This window comes from Ambystoma mexicanum, chromosome 3q (assembly GCF_040938575.1).
Source record: "Ambystoma mexicanum isolate Mex_15411 chromosome 3q, UKY_AmexF1_1, whole genome shotgun sequence".
Taxonomy (NCBI): domain Eukaryota; kingdom Metazoa; phylum Chordata; class Amphibia; order Caudata; family Ambystomatidae; genus Ambystoma; species Ambystoma mexicanum.
The window spans coordinates 292433660-292459108 of record NC_090926.1 but is presented as its reverse complement, the minus strand read 5'-3'; the positions used below and the strand labels follow the sequence as shown (position 1 = coordinate 292459108).

The window sequence follows — 25449 nt, the reverse complement described above, 5'->3', positions numbered from 1 at the left end:
CTTCAGGCCATTATTTCTACCTTCCCATGTGGACCTCCCACTTGGCCACTGTTGCATGGTGTAATTCAGGCTCAAGGAGAGGGCCACCTGGTGTCAAACCACTACAAAGCACTCCTGCCTGAAAAAAACCCTACCGAACTCAAACCCCAGAGGAAAATGGGAGAGAGCACTGAACATCACAATATCAGATGAAGACTGGAAATATATTCTCATACTCGCTAAAATAGTAGTGATCAACACGAGATGTAAGCAGATTCACTTTAATTACATCGACCAGGTGTACCATACCCGGGCAAAACTCCATGCCCATCAAGCTACGATATCTGCAGCATGTAACAGATGTGGATTTCCTGAAGCAGACTTTGTACACCTCGCATGGTCATGTCCCGTGGTGGCGGCGTTCTGGAACTCTGTGTTGGAGTAAACGTCAGCAATATTTGGAATACAACTGAACCCTGACCCTACACCGACACTGCTGGGCCTAACCAAACAACTGTCAGATTCTGTTCGGTAACTAACAAATCTCCTGCTTATCCTAGCACATAGAAGAATCGCATGCAGCTGGGGAAAGGGACCACCACCACCGAGTCTGCAGCACTGGCTCAGAGATGTCGCGTATTGCCAAGATGTAGAATCCAGTTTCGTTAAGAAACTGCCCCTGCATGGCCGTCCTCCAGACATCTGGGGCCTATACGTAGCTTACCTGATATCGACTGATGATGAACTGGTTCCACGGACTCCGTCCCCAACACAGTCAACGGTCGCCGCCACAGAGTGCTGCCACACTCCCTGATGTCACGTAACGTTAACTTTTGTCTCGACTGTTCAATCAGCCGGTGTGCATGTCGGGGGAGAAGCCCAGGAAGGAGGGGGGGGGGGTGTCTATGGCGAGACTTGGTTTATGAAGGCCGGTGCATGGCCTCTGTTTTTTCGTTATTTAATTTTGTGAAAAACTCAAAGTAAAAAAAAAAAAAAACAATGGTATGAAAACATCAGGAGAATCGGATAGGGTGAGCAAAAATATCCATTGCTAGTCCATTGGGTTGCTGAGCATGGAGGAGAACATAAAGAAATACTAAGATTCCTTGGTATGTACAAGATCTAATGAAAGAGCATCTGATGGGCATTTCAAGGGGACGCAACAAGGACAATAAACTGTGCTTTTTTATAGAAAAGTACACAACAGAATCTCATTCTGATAGTTTACTGACAAACAAAAAATTTGATTCTGTTGTGTATGGATTAGAAGCCAGGGGTTGCGTTACAGATGCAATTCTTTTGTCTGCTGGATCGGGCCAGTTTGTGGTTCCAGACTCTACTTCCATTTCAGCGTTCCTCCAGACTGAACCTTAAGCTTGGGGTTAAAATGGATCTCTGCTTCGATACACACGATAAAGATGGACCAAAAGAATGCAGCAGACTAGAGAAGCAGTCATTGTGACCCAGCAAGGTTAGCTGGTTATGGGGAGTGTGAACAAAGGGCTTCAGCTCCAGCAGAGCCCCTCTTCCTCATGTGGAGCAGTAGAGCTTCGGAGTCCATGTTCCTCGAAGAGTTCATCTGGCAAATAGCACTGCACTGGAGTCGCGCAGATGTACCAGCACAGTAGAGTCCTTACTCTGAGTGGTGCATTCCAGTAACTCACCCATGCCACCCTGCAGCTTGAAGAGGATGGTCAACAATGAACAGGACAAAGAAGCAGTTGTTTCTGAGCTAGGGGGAGACTCTGGTGGCTTTCTATCATAGAAAGAGCACCGTTTCACAATCCAGGTGTTTACTTTGAGTGCATACATTCTTTCTTCCACCTTTATTCAGTTCTGTGTTTAGTGTCAAGGTGCCCTATTTAGGAAGTAGGTTGCACTCTATAAATGTTTAACAGAGGTGAAGTTGGAACAGCATGGTGCCAAACATGGGACATCAGAAAGGGTAGAATAGTTCATGTATGTCCTCTACAGAAATGCTTGTAAATCCTGTGTGTTTTTTTATTTCATTGCACCAAACAGTTGATGTGTAAATTGCACCATGTTGAATTTTTTTTTAAAGAGATGTCTCGGATGTTTTACCCATTTCGAGTGAGTTTCAGCTTGTTCTCTACAATCCCCAATACCAGATGGCGGACAACATTTACACCCCACCACTTTAAAAGGTTCACCAGCTGGCACATCAGATCATTTTTCTTTTATATTGAGTACGTTTTTGAGCACTAACAGAATCTTTTCAAGCTTTTAAAATATTTGAAACCGTGAAATTTCCATGTCCCTTGCAGGGTTTGAAATTGCTGGGAGCTGAGAGCTATTAAGCTCCTGCTTCTAGACCAGGGGAGCCTGGTTAACTTGACACCAATAGCTACCAGGAGCCACTGTGGCTCCTCATGCCAGTTGGTATCATGCAAACATTCCAATGTAACATTAACTGTATGTATTTGGAAATTTGTAAAAATAACACTTTCGAATCCCCTAGAAGACATTTTAAAGTAAAATGGATTTTATATAAGGGACACAAAGGTAAATATTGCAACTCCTGTGGAAGCTCGATTTGGGGTATGCCATGTACTAGCTCTAGGTTTCCGAGAGGCAACTCCTGCCTCCTTGGGATGCTCGATTCCCAGGAGCCGCTTTTAGCTCCTACTAATGAAATCTTAGTTTCGACTCCTGCCCTTGTCTTCTACGTCTTTCTGCAGGTAAGGAGGTATGTTTAAAAAAAATAAATAATAATAATCTGATGTTCTCACTGTTTGAGAAATGTGTATCCTGTTGTGGTAAAGTCTATGAAACTTTGTGCCATTTGTCTACTTTGTCTTTGAGATTTTCACACTGTAGAGGAGAACACATGTGTCTATGGATGTCCTACAGCTCTATGGAGGAGTGGGAGGGATCAGGTTGCTTGCCATGCAAGCCTCTTTAGAGCACTGAAGGCACTCAAATCTTTGCATGGAGCCACAGCGCTTAAAAAAAAAAGAATCCAGACCGGTCTTCATTCTGTGTAGCATAACCAGTGGTAATCTCTGATGCCCGGTTGGCGACAAATCATAACTCTGTTCGCTCCACCTGTTGGGATCACTCCCAGCATCAAAAAACTTGATGAGAAGGCATCCGTCACATGTAGTTCATCAGATGTCTGCTTCAGCAATTAAGGGGTGCAGGACTAGAGCAACCCCCTGTCGGACAGATAAAACAGCAGATCTGGAGAGGCATTACAAATTATAAAAAACACAGTGTTAGGAAGACTGTCACGTAGGCCACATGCTCCACTAAGGCCTTGACAATTTCACTCTAACAGGGCCATTCAACCATTTAAGCAGCCGTAGGTAGAAACAGATTGGAGCAAATACTCCATGCTTAACCAACTTTGCACCATCAAGAGTCTCTCGAACTGACACAATTCTAACATTTTCAGAGGTCTCTAGGGGGGCTGCTATGCAACTCGATGTCACGATGACCTTACAGCAGACCTAGACTTTGGTTGTATTTGTAACCCTGCAGTTTATGGATCCACCTTATCCCCCAAGTCCTCCAATGCCATATATCATGGATCCATTGTGTCGTCATTCCTCACTTAGTAAGGAATAAAAGCATGAGAAAATATATACAAGGCTTGCGGTCTCATGATCATTTTTCCATAAGCATCCTCCACCAGATGTTGGTATTGTCAACAGCAAGGAAGAAGTTTCCATCTTCCTCATCATAATCCACTTCACCACTAGACCGAATAGCAGAATGGACACCTTGCTGGGTTCTTGCACACAGTTCCCATCACCTTGCGAGCATCCAATTACACAGGTCTGTTTGGCTAGTTTGTAAGACATGTGAGTGACTCAGTGACATACAATGCTCCTTTTCTTCCAGGAGACAAGACTGCTAGAAGTCAGACAAGGGAGTTTGGGTCTTGGAGCAAATTATCGGTTCAGGAATAGGTATTTTGGAGCTGTCAACAAGGGTGTTGCTGTTGTCTAGAGATGTGCGTGCAGAATGTTGGGTTTGCAAAAACATGATACATGATGCCAAAAGGAAAATCGTAGAATTCCCATTTTCTGGCTCAACTCTGTTTGCCCGTGTAGATGAGGAGGTGACTCTCTTGGAAACCGAAGTGGGCACACTCAAGCCTTTGAGCTTGGTGCCAAGGAAGAAAGAATATGGAAGATTGTTTTAATGTCGCCAGAGACTGGATTTCAACAATAGAGTTTAGCCCTCCTGTGTCGGCAACATCAGCAGACCAGCAAATTCAGAGGCCCACATACTCTGAAAAAAAGTACCCAAGACTTAGATGGTCTACTATTGGCTGCAGGCAAACCACCACCAAAGCAGATATCTTCACCCGTTGCTTCCCCAGAACTCATCACTGAAGTGGGTGGAAACATTTAAATCCAGCTTGTCTCCTGCAAAATTATAAGAGCCGACAAATGGCTATTGAATATTTTTGAAGATGGATCCAAAAATCAGTTTTTGCTCCCCAGCCAACATTTCACCACACAAGAATCTAAATCCCATTCATCTGTCCAAGCTGGTGCAGGAGCTGGCAAATGTTGTATAGGAATGAAGTGGAAAAACTGCCACCATCACAACCTGGAAACTACTACTTAGTACTAAAAAAGACAAAAGCCTAAAACTGAAGCTTGTAAAGAAATGCGAGGAGAGTAAAATAATTCTGAATGAGGCGTGGCTTGGAGCACCGGCGATGCGGTCGCTCCTTTAATGGCCTCCATGGAGGCCTGGGCTAACTTGGCATAAACCCCCGGTTTGGCCAGCGTTCTCAGCCCGCGCTTGAAGGTGAGGGGGTGCATGATTTAAACAGGAGAGTGTACCCTTACTGGTAATATTTGAAACCACAAATATTTTGGTTAAACAGGTACTTCAGTTTAGAGTTGTCCACTGGTATATTCTAAAGAGAGAGGTTAGGTTTCCTTATTTTAGAAATCCTATGATTTAATCAACCGCTATTGGCAATCACCACCAACTGTATCAGTGTACTGGGTGCTTCTTAAACATGTATTTATTATGTTTTACAGAGGATAACGAGTAGGTATCTGAACAATAGATTGTGTCAAAGAATCAACATACAGTTGCAAAAGAGTGCAATCATATTTTTGCAACAATTGGCATAACAAAAATCAACATAGTGTGCCTAATTCTGTGCAATATACAATAGTGTTTCATATACAGGAAATGAAAAACACAAATAACAGAGAAACAATGCTCATTAGTTAAGTCACTATCAATGCAGTTTTTGGGGGCTCTAGTGCACATTGAGAGTTTAATGAGTCCATTGCACTACTGAGCCCAGAGTGGGTACTAATTGTCCCAAGGAAAACAATGTTTTTTCAAAAAGAAATAAATGTTGCAGGGTCATGGGATAAAAGATATCTTTGCCTTGCCTTGAGGGGGTGCATGATTACCAGATGCCCAGAGACACGGCGGTGCTGCAACTTGACGACAGACATTTTACACGGTAACCACAGGCGTAAGGCTCTGTTGCGTCGCCGAGTCTGCAATCTAAGATGGCGGCCTGCGCATGACTTCCCTCGATTCCATTCTTGGCTCAGCGGGGGCCCGGAGGGCTCCAGACCTCTCCCTCTTGTGGCAGGGGGGCAGCATGCTGAGTGCCGCATTCCTCGCCAGCCCGCATGTGCTCCAGAAGACGCAGCCCGAGTGCCCTGGCGCATTGGGGAGCCTTTACCGGCTCCCCGGGGAGGATCGGAAGTGCTGTCTGGCTCAGAGGCACTCCGGTGCAGAGACGCATGGAGAGAAAGCCCCCCTCCCCGCCTAATGCTTGAGAAAAGCATACCACAATGGAGAACCAACGAAAGGCTTTCAGGGCAGGAATCCGCACCAGCGTCCAGTGCATCACTCGTGTAGAGGCACCTGCAAGGAGGAGCAGAGTGTGGTTCCATCCCGGACCGGGAGCGTCCTTAGCTGAGCAAGGGTGGCGGGTTTGAGGGACCCCGCTCCCCCCCACCCTCAATCGAGGTTGCTTCCAGGGGGCACTTACTAACAGTGGGGCAGAAGACACAAGGTGCTTCTACTGAAGGAACGCAGCATTACCCCCCTCCCCCCACTTGGGACACTGGACCACCACTGAGCTTACTATTCTGCAACAGAGCTCGCCGGCAGTGATCCTGAGAGAGGACTCTGATAGTTCCCCCTACAGCGCAAGTCGCTCACCGAATCCTGTGCCCTGAAAATGGCCAAGCAACAGAATGCATCCAAAAACACAGACATAACCGCCATGCTACAACCCCAGGAGAAAGGAAGATCGGAAATGATGAAAGGCATGGTTCACTCCCCGGAAAGGCCTAATACAACATGAAGTTGGCCACGAAGAAGAATTTGCAATCATTCATAACATATCAAGGCAGAGTCTAGGACCTGCATGGTGGAACTCGTAGCTAAGATGGTGCGCCTAGACGTCTCGGTCACGGAGATGGAACAGAGGGTCAGAGAGGTGGACGACCAAGCCTCTGAGCAGCCGAGGACAATCGCTGACCTTCAGCGCAGGCTACTGGCGTTGGATGGGGAAAGTGAGGCCATGGCACTTAAACAGAAAGACATGGAAAATGGGGCAAGGAGGAACAACCTCCGCATTCAGGCAATCCCATCCACCATCCTTCACTGGCCCTTGAGTGAGCATATTGGGAAAATCTTCCCGGATGCTACTCCCAGACCACAACGGGCCACCCTATTATTGGATCGCCGCCACAGACTCTGGGAGAAATGGTGAGCCTCCCCGGATCTCCCCACGGAGGTGATCACTCGGGTGCATTTCTACACCACCAAACAGTCCATTTAAGAGCACAGTGAGAGATAATCTTCCAAGACTCTTCCCTCCAAATATTTCAGGATCTGGCTGGCATCACTATACAGAAGCGGAGCGGCCTGAGGCTATGACCACGGTTCTGCAAGACAGAAAAGTCCACTACGGATGGATATTCCTAGCAGCCCTTCAGTTTTCAATGGAGGGCGCCAGGCCCACAATCAGCTTGCTGGAGGAGACAGAAGACCTACTGGAGAGTCCTGGCCCCAGAATAAACCAGGAAACCCGTCAAGGGCGTTCCTCGCCACCGCTTGGGGACGATCCGAAACCGTAACGTACTCTGTGGTCGATTGCAGGAAAATCATGGAGACCCATAGCCCTCTGAGGCATGAATAATAGCAAATCTGAGTCCTTCTCAACCATAGTCTGCTTAAGGGGGGGCTTGTGGGCCCACCAAATCGGGGCACTTCAAATCAAGCACGTCCCGGGCCTCACACGGCCGTAACCTAACCATGAGGTTGGAACCGCTCCTGAAACGTTGGGGCATTTGGCCCAACTTAGTTACTGCGTAGGTTGTGGTGGTTCAGTTTGTGTCTAAAAGATTTTGTGTTTAAAACTCTCTGCCATACATCTCCGCCTCAGCACGTAAACTCTGGCCTGGTCTATTATCCTCCACAAAAACAATGTTGAATACAAGGGACTGGGCACTGAAAAAGGCGGGAATCCCAAGGGGGGTAGGCCCATGCACTCCACTCTAACGCAATCCTGACTTCGCTCCGGGCCTTTGGCCTGCTGAATTCAAAAGATTGTCGCGGGGGTGGGGGGGGTCATAACAAAACCTGTCTTAACTCTTTGACAATGGGTCGTCCTTATCCTTTGTAAGCTGTAAGGAAATATTTGCCCTGACGTAGGCGGAAAGGTGCTCAAATCCGGCTTTGAATAGCTCACCAGCTAGTTTGTTAAAGAGCTATGCAGAACCTTGGACCTATAGAACTTAATTTATTAGAGTGCTTGCAGGGGGGAGTATTTCTCTGGGCTGTACAAACTCAGGTGGACATGTGGAAGCTCTGACCCCAATACATGGCCCAGTGGGAGGTGGTCTTGGGGGCACCCATAGAGGACCAGACATGGGTGGACATTTTGGCAAGAAACTACTCCTCCTCCTCCAAATGCATAACTAACAAGGAATGTGCTTTTAAACTGACATACCGGCGGCACTATCCGCCGGTGAGGCTGCACCGCATTGATTGCTGGACCTGTGGAGCTCCAGGGACATATTTACACATGTGGTGGGAATATCCCCTAATCCAAACTTTCTGGATGAAAGTGATCGACTCAATTGAATCTGCCTCCCTATGGAGGCCGAAGTGATATTGCTGGGGGGACCAGTCCCAGGTATATCCCGCGGATATACCTGAGGTCGGGAGTGGTCGCCACACTGATCACACAGCTTGTTTTGGCCGCAAGGATCACAATTGCCCGGACCTGGAAATCGCCAGGGGACCTGCTGGTGCCACTATGGTGGTCCAACATCTGAGACATCCTGGTGGAAGAGAAGGTCACAGCTGCCAGAGGGGGTGTTGCACCAGTTCACTGACATTTGGTCCCCGATTCTGGAATACGGCCTGGACTTTCTTCAGCATTGGATCTTTCATGGATTCACATGCTTAGAATATTCACTGTCGTCAGGCTGAGAACCCCCGATATATTTATTAAGATGTTTCCCATAGGAAAACATGTTGACACTTCTATGTCCTATATACGTCGTTATCGGGTGGCGTACGCCTGACCCAATAGGACATAGAGGTATAACTAGCCCCGCCCCCGCGGCTCCATTCAGATTTCAACCATCTCCAAAGTAGCGGGAGCACCTTATGTTTTGTCTACTCTGTACAAGGTTGAATTTTATTCTTGTAAGTTTTCGTTTACAATGTCTGGAAAGGCGTTGTTCCGTCCATGAGCCACGTGCGGACTGAAAAACGTCTATGAAGGAGATGGGCACATGGATTGCTTGTACTGCCTACACCCACACCGCTCGGCGGACAGTTGTGAGATCTGTAAAGGTTTCTCACAGAAAACGCTGAAAGATCGGAATAGACGTCTGGTGAACCTACCCTTCATCAGAGGTAGGGTCTGCGCACAGTCTAGCATCCAGTCATAGGTTGTCCATCGTCAGTCGGTGTCATCAGAGCATCCTACGAAGAAGCCACGATCTATGGAAAAACGTCCCTCAGAGAAACACCTGACAAAAGAATCCTTGTCGAAACACGGGCAGGATCCCCATCAAGGAAAATCTTCATCTTTGTCGAAAAAAGGAAAAGATCCTTTAAAGACCTCCTCCTCAGGAGACTATCACAGGTCTTCCTCAAGTAGAGACTCGACGAGGCATAAATCCAGCTCGAAAAAGGCAGGATCGCCTACAGAGACTGCGTCACAGCCTCCACCGTCGTCGTTTGAGGCTCCGTCGTTGACGAGATCATTACCGTCGACGCAGGTATCCCCTGCAGTGGCTCCATCGAATCCGACCGCGACGAAAGACGTCTCCACATTGACATCGTCGACAGTGGATCCTCCAAGGGCCTGGCAGCCGGAGGTGTACGATTAGGTTTTGCCAGAAGCCTTATTGCAGCCAGAGGCAGCCTTCTCAATGTCATCAATGGAGGAGTATCGAGAACAGATAGTTGGTCCAGCAGAATCTGGGATTGCAGGGTGTTGGTTCGTTGACGATTTGGAGAGGGCAAAGTGTCCCCGTTGCATAGTCTTTGTTAAACCCTCAGTTTTATCCTTGCAAGTGTTGACCACGCTACAGTCTCTACTGAAGCAGTTGGATGCGAGGTTAACCCCCGTAGGCGCACCTTCGGGGATGCCGGCGATGCCTGTCGACAACGAACCAGGTCCTTCTACGTGGTTGACGGAGAATCCACCATCCCGTCCAGTTAGCGAGGAGCCTCCTCGCTTGTACAGGGAAGAAGGGGAGTTGCAAGATTCGGAATTAGAACCAGGTCCTAGAAACTCTTTTTCAGATGTTTCATCATCCCCTTCGAGGGGTCCTACATGGGAGTCAGAGGCGGAAATGGAAGCGCCTAGAAGCCCGGCTCAACCGTCTCTGCCAGATGACATCGGCTCCTTTCACACGATGATGGGCAAAGCCTGTATTGAATTTGGTCTGACGCCTGAAGAAGAAAAGAAGGAATGCTTGTTGTTCGACCATATGGGGAAAAGAAAGAAGTCAGTCTTCTCTGTGCCCATTCTGGATCATGTATGGCAAGAAGGCTTGAGGACCATGCGCCATCCATTTTCAGAACCAGCAATAAAGGGTAGGTTGGAAAAGAAATTCAAAGCTCCAGACTCTACACCTAAGTGTTTGACCACTCAACCTTCTCCAGAGTCGGTAGTGTTGCCGGCAGCGGCTAGGAAGTCCAGATCGCAGCATAAATGTTCAACACCTCCGGACAATGAGGCCAGGAGGCAAGCCGCTTTTGGTAAGAAGGTCCTATCTGTAGGAGCGACGACGGTTAAAGCAGCAAACTCGCTGGTGATTATAACAAGGTATGACCGGGAGATGTGGCATCGTTTGGCCCCTATCCTAGAACACCTCCCTGAGGAGCATAGAAAGTCGGCCATGTTGCTGGTCCGTGAGGGGGAAGAGGCATCGAACCACTCGATTAACCTCGCCGTGGACTTGGCGGAGTCCGGGTTCAAGCAAATAAACAACGGAGTAGTGTTGAGGAGGCAAGCCTGGCTGAAATGTACTAACTTTAGGCCGGAGGTCCAGTATAAGGTACTCGATATGCCATGTGAGGGTGAGCAATTGTTCGGGGAGAAAGTGGATGAGGCCTTGCAAGGTATGAAAGAAGATACGGACACAGCCAGGTCGCTAGGAGCCCTGCAAAGTGGAAGAGCTTTTCGATCCTTTCGTCCCTTCCGCAGAGCAGCAGGAAATTCACGCTTTACCGCATCTAGAGACCGGAACTTCAGCAGGCCATCATACTCCTCCCAAGGTTATAGGCGTGCTGTCCGGGCAACGCGAAGGGGCTGCGACTACCAGTCTTCCAGGAGAAGGGGAGGATATTCATTGTCAACAAAAGGCAAGCATAAAGTCCCAACAATGACAGACTTCAGGGCGTTCTGGGAGGAAGAGTGTCCCGTTGCGTCGACGAGTGGGAAAGAATAACAGACCGCTGGGTATTGGACACGATAAAACTAGGCCACTCTTTGCAGTTCAAGGAAACGCTGTCACAAATTCCACCTGTGTATTCGGCGCAACCCCATCTTCACATATTACAACAGGAAGTGGAGCTTATGCTGCAAAAAGGGGCTATAGAATTCGTCCCGGTGGCCGAGAGAGGTCGGGGAGTTTACTCTCGTTACTTCGTGGTCAAGAAACCCACCGGCAAGTGGCGACTCATTCTGGACCTTCGGGTTCTCAACAAGACCCTAAAAAATCTGAAGTTCAAAATGCTTACGCTTCAGGAAGTCATCCGATCCATACAGCCGGAAAATGTTCTAGCGTCGTTACACCTACAGGACGCATATTTCCATATACCTATGCGTCGACAACACAGAAGTTTCTTAAGGTTCATAGTCGGTCAGAACCATTGCCAGTTCAAAGTACTTCCTTTTGGACTGAAGTCGTCTCCCAGGTCGTTCACAAAATGCTTGGCTCCTGTGGCAGCTTGGCTGCGAAGGAAAGGTCATCATGTTTACCCTTACCCGGACGATTGGCTGATAAGAGGCTCGTCGCCGAGAATAACACAGGCAAGCCTAGAGGCCACCATGCGACTTCTGCAACACTTATACTTTGCAATCAACTTCGAGAAATCCTCCTTAACGCCCTCAAGGAACTTGGTATTTCTGGGTGCGGAATTCCAAACACAATCAGGGCTAGTGAAGCCCTCCTTGGAAAGAGTTCAAAAACTAACACAAAAGGCGAAAGAATTGAAAGTGGGCACCAGGGTGTCGGTCAGAAAATACTTGTCACTGCTAGGAGCCATGGCGTCCTGTATTCCATTGGTGAACAATTGCAGTCTCTTCATGAGGCCAGTACAGGAGTTTCTGGCAGACCGATGGTCCTAAAGTCGAGGCTTATGGTCAGACAAGTTGAGCATCAGCAGCGAGCTTCTGCGGGCACTTCAATGGTGGCAGATCTCGGACAATTTGACGAAAGGGATGCACTTACAGGAACTGGATTTTCAATCAACGGTGGTAAGGAATGCATCGCTGAAAGGATGGGGAGCCCATCTGGGATCCCTACAAGTTCAAGGTCAATGGTCCTCAGCAGAGTCGACCCTTCAAATCAACGTTCTGGAGTTAAGGGCGGTGCGTTGGGCTCTGAAATCCTTTTTACTACACATACAGGGATCGGTCGTCAGAATACTAACAGACAATACAACAACTATGTTCTATCTCAGGAAGCAAGGGGGCACTCGTTCCAGGACGCTCTCGAGCGAAGCTAAAAAAATATGGCGTTGGGCTCTAGTGCAGGTTATAAGCATAATGGCTTACCATCTTCCGGGGGTAAAAAATATGCAGGCAGACTCTCTGTCAGCAGGAAAATGAATCAACTACACGAGTGGGAACTGAACGATCAACAACTGGCAAACGTCTTTAGGAAGTGGGGTCATCGGTCCCTGGATCTTTTTGCAACCCGAGAGAACAAGAAGTGCGCACATTACGCGAGCAGGTGGCCACAACCGGGGTCGCTGGGGGAGGCGTTCTCCTTCCCGTGGACTAACAAGTTCACTTATGCATTCCCTCCATGTCCACTTATCCGGCGGACCCTCCAGTGGATTCACAAGTACCAATGTCGGGTAATTGTAGTGGCTCCTTACTGGGCGAGACAGTCGTGGTTCTCAGGCCTACTCCAACTGTCGATAGCAGAACCAGTGAAGTTCCGGAAGATTCCGAACCTTCTATCTCAAGACAAAGGAACAGTTTGGCATCACGACCCAGACTCCTCAGGCTGACAGCCTGGCTCCTGACTTCTCCGAGTTTGGGGACCTGAACATTCCTTCGGAGTGTCGACGAATCTTACAGGCGGTTCGAGCTCTGTCCACGAACACTTCATATGCAGGTAAATGGAAAAGATTCTGTGTGTGGTGCAGGGATCAACCGGGGGTAGACCCCTGAAACATCGGATCAGAACAGATTCTTCCAGATTTGCTGCACCTGGCGGAGAGAGGATTGGCTTTTTCCTCCATTAAAGTTCATTTGGCGGCCATCTCGAGATTTACTCATAAAAGACATTCAACTCATTTTTTCAGCGATCGACTAGTTAAACATTTCCAGAAAGGCCTATTTCGGACTTTTCCTCCAGCTAAAAAGTTTCCTCCTAACTGGAGTCTCAACCTAATACTGTCAGCACTAATGAGGGCTCCGTTCGAACCAATGGCGGCGTCATCGTTTAAATTTTTGTCGTGGAAAATAGCCTTTTTAGTAGCCATTGCCTCAACAAGAAAGCTGTCGGAATTGCACAAACATTCTTCTATTGTTCTACCAACATTCTTTGCAACAGCCTCTTCTGTGGCAGAGAAAGCTCTCCACACGTTGGATGTCAAAAGAGCTTTGAAGTTCTACCTCAGTCGTACTCAGGACTTTAGGCGTACAAGGCAACTGTTTGTAGCTTATGGACCTGTATGGTAAGGACTGGCCCGCTGGGTGTCGTCGACTATTGATTTTTGTCACTCTAAAGCAGGAAAGCCGCTGGAAAGACGCCCAAAGACACGTTCGACAAGATCCACCTCGTCATCTGTGGCGTTGTGGTCCGGAGTTCCATTGGTGGACATCTGTCAGGCAGCATCGTTGTCGGTGCCGCACACATTTACTTGGCATTACTGCCTAGAGCAACAGCACGCAGAGGATATGAAGATGGGACGAGCTTTCAGTAAGGTAAACCCCACAAAGGGGTGTATGCTCTTGTCAATATGCCATATTTTGGGTTATTGTCAATGGACCATGATGGGGATTTGTGCCACTTGAATAATCTTGGTTTGCATTGCACACCTCCAAGTTGGGGGTATGGCTATATAATCTATTCCAAGCATGTGAATCCATGAAAGATCCAATGTTGAAGAAGGGAGTAGTTTCTTACCTGTAACTCCATTTCTCCAGCGTTGGTATCTTTCATGGATTCACTGAATGCAAACTCTGTATGCCCCTTCTACTTTGGGGATTAAAATCTGAAGGGAGCCGCGAGGCGGGCTATTTATACTTCTACGTCCTATTGGATCAGGCGTACGCCACCCGATAACGACATAGATAGGACACAGAAGTGTCGAGATTTTTCCATTGGAAAACGTCTTAATAAATATACCGGGGGTTCCCAGCCTGGGCACAGGGAATATTCTAAGTTCAGTTAAATCCTGAAATGAAAACAGTGTACTCAATCAAGAAAGCAAAAAGACTTTCAGTCTCAATCCGAAAATATGTTCACCGCTACCAGCACAAGTAATACTTTGTGGGTATTCTGTACACAAACTGCGCAAAAGTTTCTCCTAAGAAGGAAAGTTTTGCATTGATCCCCCAGATGTGCCGCTCTCTGCAGGCCTTTTCTCCCCCCTCCATAAGACTAGTACTTTCCCTTTCTCAGTTGCCTGGCATTGTGGGTCTTATTGTCCCAAACACGAAAATGTACATGACTGCTGCAAGAATGTGCACATGACCAATTATTCCACAAAACATGCTCTTCGGAGCAGAAACTGGTGTTCTCGAAAATAGGAGATGAAATCATTACCCTAGTTTCGCAAAAGACGGAACGTGTCAGATTTGAGGCACTCCTACAAAAGCAGTCTGTGACGTGCGCCTCAAAGGATGGCAGAAGAACCCAAATGGCATCTGGTATTGAAGCCATCTCTGTTTGATGTAGATAAGACCTTAATGTTGCATCCTTTGTGTGTGCATGTGATGTATCTGGTCCAGGAGTCTCCAACCTTTGGCTCTCCAGACGTTCCCACGATCTCTCACCATTTGCTATTCTGGATTGGCCTTATGGGAGTTGCAGTCCAAAACATCTGGAGAGCCAACGTTTGCAGACACCTGATCTAGTCCATGAGTGCTGGTCTGAGAGAATGACATGTCTGCAAGGTGCTGAGATGAATGCTGAGAGGATGCTATGTGTGAATGTTCCATGAGTGAGTTGGTGCCTAGGAGTTGGATTAGATGGTGTGCCGGGTCGGGGGAGACAGTGAGGGAGAGGGATCTTCGCCATGGCACTCCTCCTGATCCTGTAACCTGAAAATAAGAAGTGGAATAAAGCAACGTGGTAAAAGTGGAAGTAACTTTGGACTCCTGGATTATTTCTTGTTGAAATCTGTCTCCGTGTTTTGTCATTCTTGACCTGCTCCTTTCAGCCTACTTAAGAATGTTCCTGTGGTTGTCAGCCTGTGAAGGGGGGAAAGGGAGTTGGGGGGGGGGGGCTGTTTCAATCTGTCAAGTGTACTTGTCTTAATGTAACGGAAAGTACCTGGAATTGGTAAATGAATTACTATGCTTTGTACAGAAGATTCCCTTGTGATCTGTACTGAAGCTTGTTCCCATCAATCAGTATTGTGGTTGTTACCCAGTACATAATTCCTTGTTTTACTTTGCACCCCGGGTGCATCCGTGTGTGACAACTGTACTTTTAATGAATCTAACTGCGACGGATACCAATGTACAATTATTACCAGTTTGTTTTGTAAAAATAAAAACAAAATGTGACCAATTACACTGTATTTCAGTCACCTGGGTCTCGGTCCAGTTTAGTGTGTTTCTGTGTTGATGTTGGAGGTGTAACACACATTTCCTTTATCCTTGTATAAACACATATATAAAAGTACTGTATTCCTCCATTTTAGCAGGTATCTTACTTCCCAGTCTCATGGGACTATGAGATGGCACAGTTTGGTGCAGACATTTTGTATTGCTGTGGAGAATTAAAAACTGTTTTGACAGCTGATTGCCCTCTGAGAAATATTTTGGGGGAGAGAGAACTGAGGAGGATTAGGAAGCCCTCCGGGCTAGCTGCCCTGCAAAGGCGTCCAGGTTTCGGTTGTAGCCCAAGTCCGTTTTTGCCAGGAGACGGACGGCGAGGACACCCAGGGGTGACAGAAGGAGCATGCCTCTTGGGAATTTTTGCACGAGCAAGACTTTAGGCCTCCCTTAGGCTTAATTCGCCGAAATGTGTCATATTTCAGCAACCCTTGTTTAGGGGTGGTGATCGATGGTGAGCACGGTGGACAGGCCTCTCTGGCCTGTGTTTTAAAATATTTTCCCTCGCTGGGAAATTTCGTAATGCTGTGGCTGTTCAAGCTGTGCTCGGAGCGGGAGAACGGACAACTGTCTGGTGGTGTCTGGCTATTGCTCCCGGTGAGGTCTCACTGTCTGGGGGTCCCGTGGATCGAATATGCACCTTGCTTAGAGGCATGAAAGATACTGAAAAAAAAGCGTTGTCTGACACTGGATGCATTTAGCTCGCACAGGGTGGCTGGATTGGGTTTAGGGTGATTTAGTCGAAGGAGAAATGATCACTTTTTTTTTGTTGACAGCTTGATTTTGCTGCCTATATATGCGGGCGGGGGGGACACTCCCCCCTCCCCCGCATTAGCCCGCTACATTAATTACTTCCCCAAACGCACACCCCATATATATATATATATATATATATATATATATATCAAAATTCATCCAAAAAAATGTAAACTCCTTCGCCCAAATATGCTGCACAGTAATCTGCCGATTCCCCTGAATTGGACGGGTGTCTGGCCTAAATCGTGGGTGTGACTGCTAAGTTTCCCTCTCATGTAGTATTAACTTCTCTGGCCCTCATATTTTGCTCTGAGTGGTTTTTACTCTACTTGTGCCTGTTGCCCTAGTGGATGAGAAGTATATGCTTGTGGGCTGGCGTGACATACACTCATCGAGCTGCACCCAAGGGTTGCCAAAACTGGTCTCTGTTTCGGGTAATCATGGGAAAGAATTCAAAATGTTAGAACCGTTTTTATGGAGGAAAAGTGAGCCCCTATTACAGTATTGTGAAAGGCAAATGAACATGGCATGGGTGAGGTTATTCCATGTGGCAAACAACGGATTTTCTTTTTGTTTCAGAGACTCTTAATGGGTGTAACTTTACCCAGTTGGGTTTTCTACATTTAAGCAAATCCCTGTTTACGCCACAACGGAAGAGTGCTCCCAAGTATCCAAGCTTTGCTACGTTTTGGTTTGTTTCCTGGCCTCACGGTTATATTGGATGAAGGGGTTCATATTGTTTGCAGCCCAAATAACCTCTCTTTTTGAAAATGCTCTCGGAAGCAGTAACGCATGAGTAGTGTTTTCAAGCACATTATGTGTCAGCAAGAGAAGCCACTTTATACTCTGTGTTAATGTACATTCTGACGCTTATATTCCGCTTTTTGTAATACTGGCCATGAGGGGAAGGTCTTACTTTAGGCATTGCACACGCAATTGTGAATAGACTTTTCTAGTACCTGTGGGTTTCTCAATGGATTTACGCACGGCCAGTTATTACACCGCACAGTCATTTTCCCAGCCTCTCAGCAGGGATGTCATGATGTCCCAGGTCGGCCTGGGACAGGGAGTCCGTTACAGTCATAAGGAATGGTTCTCTTAGTCTGTTATGGTGTATTCGCCATCACACGGTATAGGGTAGGACTGTGCGAGGAAAGCCATACCCTCCAGGTGTTGTTTTTCTGAAAAGATTAATCTATCAACGAACAGAGAGGGCCATAACGCAACTGGAAATCTCTTTTAGGGGTTTGGGCACATAGCCCTGGAGATAGGAATCTGAACCACTATTTTATGTGCGCATATTTATGAATAGTTAATCCCCAAAGCCATGGGGATGCACTCATAACTGACAAGCTTGCGCCATTCATTAAGGAAATGTTAAGAGTGTATTAGGGTGGTTAGACAGTGAATTACACATTGACAGAGTTCATTGGTACCTCTTTTTATGAATGCTAAAGAGTTAGAAGGTGGCTATATATATTTTGTTCTTTCTTTGTTTATTATTCATTGTTTTGCTGGATTGGTCTTCTGTTCGGTCCTCCAATGTGCAATGGATTTTTTGTTTGGCTGCACAGTGGATCATTGTGATTAGGTTTGTGGTTTGCTGCATTCCAAGTTTTCATATTTTCATGTGGTGGTTGTATGTGATTTTGGGGCTGAAATATTCTCATTACTCTAAACTGGATGTCCGACAGCTTAAAGATTTCATGATGGAATGTCAAAGGTGTAAATAATCTTGTTTTAATAAGAGGAAGCCTGATGATGTCCTTTTGCAGGATCCCCATCAGACTTTGAACGTGCAGATTATATCCTAAATAATACTTGTGTAGGAATTCTTGAGTACGTTTGCAAGCAATTCTAGAAGTGTGACCATTTTACTCAGGAAGGATTTGAGGTATACTGTAGATGAGTTGGATGTGGACAGCATGGGGGACACAGAGCTTATTTTAGGGGGTGATTTTAATACAACTTTAGACAGCTGTGGATAAATCCAATGGGTTGCATTCTTACATGGAAGTTAGGGCAAAAAAGGGGTTGGAGAAACTTTGGACTTGCATTATGTCTGGCGTAGTCTCAACCGAGATTGTAGGAAATATACCTTCCACTCTTCTCCACATGGAACCTCATCGCGCATTGGCATGATTTTGGTTGGCAGGGGCATTTGTGGTTTAGTTCATAGTGCTTCTGTAGGCAGCATTGTAATCTCTGATCATGCCTACATAGAGTTGGCCATGGATAAATCAGCTGGTGGATTAAATGGGTTTAGACACTGGCATTTGAATACGTCTTTATTGTTGAACACGGATTTTGTGAAGCAGATTCTGAGATCCCATTGTTTTTAAAGGAAAACCTGGATTCAGTTGATAGACTATCTGTGGTTTGTGATGCTTTGAAAGCCTAGGCATGCATTTTGCGAGCGTGGTGAGAAATCAGACCTGTTATTGGCCAACCGGCTTAAATTCAGGGACAAGGGAAGGCAAGTGTTATTTATTGCAGGCGATGATGGATCGATCTTGAGGAGGATTGATGACATTTGTGGGGCTTTTTCGAATGTTCTATGATTCCCTAAAAATTGAAGATAGGTATATTACAGAGGCTGAGGTGTCTGGATTCTTGGACCATGTTCTTTCAAAGCTGGGTGACCATGACCAACTCAATCTCGATACGGATTTCTCTCTTGAAGAGGTTGTCGAGTCTATGGACGCAATGTCTTCTGGCAAGTGCCCAGGGCTTTTGGCCTTTCGATCGAATTCTATAAGACCTTTAGTGGCATTCTGTTTCCTTTTTGGTGAGTTTATATGTGGAAGCTATTCAGAAAGAGGCAGTATGGTATACTATGCGGTCTGCACTGATCACCGATTCCTAGGCCAGGCAAGGATCATTCTGTTTGTGCAAACGTTTGGCCAATATCATTGCTAAATGCTGATGTTAAGCTTTTGGCGAAAGTATATGCAAAGAGATTTAATGGCTTGCTGCCGAAACTAGTGCATAAAAATCGGACAGGATTTGTTTATGACAGGAATAGCTTTGACAACCTGAGGGATTTGTTGAACTTTAACCATCTTAACGCTGAGGCTTTTGCCACTGTCATTATTGATGCTGAGAAAGCTTATAACCGGGTGAACTGGACTTACCTACTTCAAGTCCTGCTCAAAATTAACTGTGGGCATTGGTACTTGCGCCTCTTTAAATGTTTGTACTTATTCATAGAGCCATTGGCTGCTGTGCTCAGTGCGCAACACAGTTTATGTGGAATTCTGTTAGGTCGTTGTGTTTCTAAAGTGCCTTTATATGCTGATGATCTGTTGGTATCACTCTCTGACCCGGAAAGCTCTTATATAGGGCTGATGCTATCTTTGCAAATGTATGGCGAAATCTCTCATTGTAAGGTTAGCATTGATAAGTCGTTGATATTCCCCATCTCGGATTCCCCATCTCGTCTTCGTATCACAGGGCCCTCTTTGATGTGGACAAAATGCTTGGTCTCCAGTGGTTTTAAGTATTTGGGGATGTGAACGCACTTGTGGGTTTGAACATTGAACTTAAGCTGGCAGAGATTGCAGTGTTATGTCTCAAGTGGAATAGACTGTCTTTATCGCTCTGGGATAAAATTAGTACACTTAAGATGGCCCTACTCCCCAAGCTGCTGTATGTGTTTAACATGCTCCCACTTCTGTTTTCGGGCAAGCTGGAGCATGATATTAACAATTTGTTCATTAACTTTTTTTGGGGAGAGGGTAGAAAGCCTGGAATTACAAAAGATGTCCTTTTGAAGCCGGTGAACTTGGGTTGTTTTGGTTTTCCTGTTGGGCAATATCATGCAGCCTTCACACTCTGTACTCTGTTACTGGTTGCTAGACCAACATGATTGTCCGAACTGGTCCACTATTGAGAGGGATTCTGTTTCTCCAATACCACTTGACTGTTGGCTTTACATGGACAGTAGACTTCCATGTGACTCGACCGCACATTTCATTAAGCATGTTTTGCAGGTTTGGGAGAAGAGTAAAGTGGCCTGTGTGGATTAGTTCTTGCTTTGTACGGATTCTTGTTTGTGAAAATACCCAGCTGTGCAGATTAATAATAGAGCACTTTCTTGGGTTTCCTGGCTACGGGCTGATATTTGGAAAAAAAGGTAAAGTTTATGATGGTCAATCTCTTATTGATTTGGAGTTATTGCACTTCAAATACAAATTGAAGTTGTTGGAGTTTAACCGTTATTCGGCACTACAGAACCTTTTTGGTGTACTGTTCACACACCCCAATACTAGTTTGCATGGCTTGCCTACAATTCTGTATTTGATTAAGAATAAGAATACAGCACTCTCAGCTTCTTTGCTCTATAAACTTTTGCCATCTTCGTGTGGCAAAGACTGCTGGGACCGTGACCTAGGTTGTGAACTCTGTGATATTGAATGGTCCTGTATATGTGCTGGTTCATGCAGATCAAGGTCGACTTAAATTTGTGCTTCACACAGCAGAGAATCATTCGTTACATCAATTGGTCCCCTGAAAAGTTGGTTGTCCTGTTTGAGTCTTGATGAGTTACGTTGGAATTGTAAAAGGGCTGAGGGTACCGCGTTGGATATGTTTTGGAATTGTCAGAAGGTCCAATCGTACGGGGGGGATGTTCTCCAGCGTATGTACGTTGTCATGGGCTTCTCTTCCTCGCACGTCTGCATTGTGTATTTTGGCCTATTTCTAGCAGATATGGGCTTGTCTTCTGGTAAGCTCACTTGGGTTTATAGGGCTCTTGTGGTGGCTAAGAAACAGATCTTCCTGCATTGGAAGTGTGATGCCAGATCTATGGTTGATGACTGGCTCCACAGCCTGTCGATCCTCGATCCTTTCTGGCAGGGAAAAGGTGTCCTTCAAGTATAATCAGCGACCCATTAAGTATGCATCCATTTGGGATGACTTCAAGGACTTGTATAGTTAGTTCAACCATCAACCTCTGGCCCTTTTTTCTTTACTCTCCTCCTTCCTTCCTTGAGGATTTCTTTATTTCGCATTTGACATTTAATGGGCCTGGTTGTTATACCCTGGATGTGTTTTGAATGAATAGCCTGTTACGTTGAAGTTGTTGATGTTCTTTCTGAAAATTCAATAAACAATCAAAATAATAAGACGGAAAAGACCCATCAAAAAGGAGAGCGTTTTAGTCACTTTGCCGTTGACTCATCAGTAATGCGAGTCCTTGGCGTTGTCTCCTATTTGGCGATTTGTACAACCAGAGGATAAGCTGAAGTAGGGTGACTCCACTGTGAGGCAGCAACCAGAAATGTTAGCGCGAGAACTTTGCCAATGGCAGAGAGCAATTCAAGAGTCCATCCAGCCCTTGTGTTGCAGCTATACAATACTCTGAGGTACATTCACACTCCCAAGATATAAAGGAGTTATATAGACTATAGATTGACTCTGGGCATTCCTTGGCTCATTAAGGTGGGACCTGGAAGCAGGGTTGTTTTAGGTCTTTCCCTTTCTTTTCCTTTCTCCGTGTGTATGTGTGAAGTTATGCTTTTTGTGTGGTAGACTGAAGCGATTACTGTTTATTGCTGAGTGTCATAACAAAACACGGGGTTCACCTATGCACCTCTGGTATTCAAGCTAAGACATTGGAGACGACATAGGAAACTGGAAAGCACTACGTGTTTACATCCCGTTACTCTAGTATAGGCAACATCTCTGTAGATAAGGCATCGTTTGTGTGAACTGTATGGAAAAACCAATGGAGAGATGAGGTTACATCATTCCATGGGATTTGAACACAAGCCATGAAAATCTAGTTTTGTCCTTGGTTTAAGTAGTTGAAAACTTGTTGTTTTAACCTGTTTCAAAGAATTGTATCCTTAAGCAACTATTTATTGTTTGATCAATTTTGCACTTACTGCCCTCCTATTTATTTATATGTATATATAACTCATGTCACCTCTAGGAATACAATCTAGATTTTGCTTCCTGCTTGTGTTAGGATTAATATTCAATAACAAGAATGTGGTTGTTTTGTAGTAATGTACTATGTTCAGAATACATTTGTTAAAGCGGTGGTTACCTTGCTACTGCTTTATTGATTTATTTAATATTTTACTAATATAAAGGCAATTTGGTTCCAGGACTGTTGGATTCATCTGTGTGCAGTGCCATTATTCACAGCTGAACAAAAATAGTAATTAATGTGTGCATGAAAAAAGTAATTGCAATATTTTCCTTGCACAGGTAAGGGGGACCTGGGGCCTGTGGTATGTGCGCCTTTCTCTTTGCTTCTAATCGGACTCTTGCATCCATGCTTGAGAACGTTTATATTCTCTGAGGCTGCTAATCAGTCAGGTATATGCTGGGGTATGTGGATCTTTTTCATATGGCTTCTGATCTGTGTCCCGCATCTGCCTGTGTACCTTCCTCATACTTATGCCAGAACACAAGTAAACTCAGTGTGGGCTGCTTCTGTTGCCCTTGACATGTCGCCCGTTTAATATTCCGATTCTAGCAGGCATGAAGGTAATGGGGCTCAATGGGTGTGCCCAGGCTTAATTTAATGGTGGTAATTTAATGCTGGTTGGCGCAGCGGATCAAGCAATGGGTTGTACTCATGAATGCTGGCTAAAAGGGGCCAGAAGTACTTAATTCCTTCATTTCTTTGGTTTGGAGGGAGAGGGAGCAGGGGGCAATGTGGCTGTACCCCATGCCCCAAGGTGCCACTGCATTTGCCTTAAGTTCTTCCCCTTGCTTGTGACTGGGGCAAGCGGTAAGCTATGAATTTCTCCTGTAGCGTGGTTTTCTGCGTGTTGAGTGGGGAGGGGTTGTGGTGGGGAATGTGGCGCACCCGGATTTCCATAGATTCTGAGCTGCCCCCTACCCTCCGCCCACTTGTTGCTGCAGAGTTTGTTCTATATTCCAGCGTGATGGGGTTAGAGTTCAATCTTATGGTAGTCTGTGTGCTTATTGTTTGGAGTCTAAGTGTGTTTGCATCTTTGCAGTAGTGCATGCTATTTATCATTCAATTAGATGGATTGTTGCCTCAAGTCTCCATGAACACAAAATGTACAGCCTTATTCCAGATATTGTCGACACAGGAGTCCCACAAGGAGCATGTCTATCCGCCCTCCTGTTCAATCTCTACCTGATCACCCTCCCACCAATAATTCGCTCACACAACATCCTGTGTTACAATTATGCCGACGACACTCAACTAATTCTAAAATTCTTGAATGCGAAACCCAACTCCCGACCTGACCTTGCATCCTGCCTCCTTAACATAGAACGCTGGATGACCCAAAGCCACCTCTTGTTAAACCCCTCCAAAACAGAAATCATGGTTTGTGGCAACTCCGATCTTCTTCCGCACCCACTACCCTGGCCACCCGCCATGGGCAACTCACCGACACCCTCCAACACAGTGAAAAATCTTGGATGCACCCTGGACTCTGACCTAACACTCTCGCGCCAAGTCAACAATGTCTCAAAATCCTGCCACTACCACCTCAAAAACCTTAGGCGCATCTTTCCATATCTCTCATTTCCCAACAGAGTTTCTGCAGTCCAATCAATCATCATATCAAGACTGGACTAGGGAAACCCCCTTTACCTCGGAATTCATGCCTACCAACTGAATAATCTCCAAAGAGCACAAAACGCGGCGGCCAAAGTGCTACTTGCGCTCGGACCAAGAGGCCACGTATCCCCAGCCCTCAAGACACTGCACTGGCTTCTAGTAGCCCGTAGGGTGGCTTTCAAAACCTAATGCCTCACCCATCGAGCACTACATAAAACCGGACCGCAATATCTTCAAGAAAAGCTAACCCCACTCGCACCCTTAGATGAAGCTCAGCCGGCCTCCTAGTAATTCCTAAGACGAACTCAGTCAGGTTAGGCGGAGCATCATTCTCAGCCCTGGCCCCAACCCTGTGGAACTCGCTCCTACCCCACATCCGCCTAACTGAGGACTTAACGGCCTTCTGCAAACTACTGAAAACCTGGCTCTTTCCCTAAAACCAACCGGTTCCAAACTAGCATCAACAATCATCACAATAACACCGACCCAGCAAACCACCTAAAGAGAAAAAAAAAAAGGTTTACAGCTAAACTAACCAGATTGTAAACGACAATGACAAACAGAACTAAAACGAGTAAAGTAGATCTAAACTGTGATGTGGATAATAGGAATAAATCACTGGGAATGTAGAGAGCGTGGAGACCGGATGAGCGTGGAGCCCGGATGAGCGTGGAGCCCGGATGAGCGTGGAGCCCGGATGAGCGTGCAGAGCGGATGAGCGTGTAGAGAATGGATGAGTGTAGAGAATGGATGAGTGTGGAGGGCGTGAGCGGATGAGTGGGGGGAGCAAATGAGTAAGGACGAGTGTGGATGAGTATAGACGAGTGTGGAAGATGAATGCTGCTGGCGGATGAGTGTGGAGGACGGTTGAGCGTGGAGAGCGGATGAGTATGAAGAACAAATGATTGTGGAGGACGGAAGAGTGTGGAGAGCAGTTGAATGTAGAGAGCGGTTGTGTGTAGAGAGCGGAGGAACGTGGAGAGTGGAAGAGCGGAGAAGCGGCTGAGCGGAAGAGCGTGAAAGAGCGTTGAGAGTGAAGGAGCGTGGAGAGCGGAGAAGCATGGGAGTGATTGAGTATGGTGAGCGGATGAGTGTAGAGAGCGGATGAGTGTAGAGAGCGGATGAGTGTAGAGAGCGGATGAGCGTCGAGAGCGGATGAATGAGGAGGGCGGATGAGTGCGGAGGGTGAGAGGGCTGAGTGGGGAGACCGAATGAGTATAGATGAGTGTGGATGAACGCTGCTGGCGGATGAATGTGGAAGGCGGATGAGTGTGGAGGTCGGTTGAGTGTAAAGAGCAGACGAATATGAAGAGCAAATGAATGTGGAACACGGTTGAATGTGGAGAGCACATGAGTGTAGAGAGCGGTTGAGTGTAGAGCGGGGGGAGCGCGGAGAGCGGAAGAGCGTGCAGAGCAGAGGACCGTGGAGAGCAGAGGACCGTGGGGAGCGGCTGAGTGTGGGGAGAGCGGCTGAGTGTGGGGAGAGCGGCTGAGTGTGGGGAGAGCGAACGAGTGCGCGGAGAGCGAACGAGTGCATGGAGCGAACGAGTGTACACGGAAGAGTATGTGGAGCGGATGAGTGTGGAGCTGATGAGTGGCAGATGAGTCTGTGGAGCGTATGAACGCACGGAACAAATAAGTGTATGGA

General features: G+C 46.5%; 1 protein-coding gene across 2 annotated transcripts in view; it reads left to right on the top strand.

Moving 5' to 3' along the window:
* The window catches only part of SPATS2 (spermatogenesis associated serine rich 2), a 729295-nt gene that overhangs the window by 271971 nt on the left and 431875 nt on the right, over positions 1–25449 (top strand). The window lies entirely within an intron of this gene.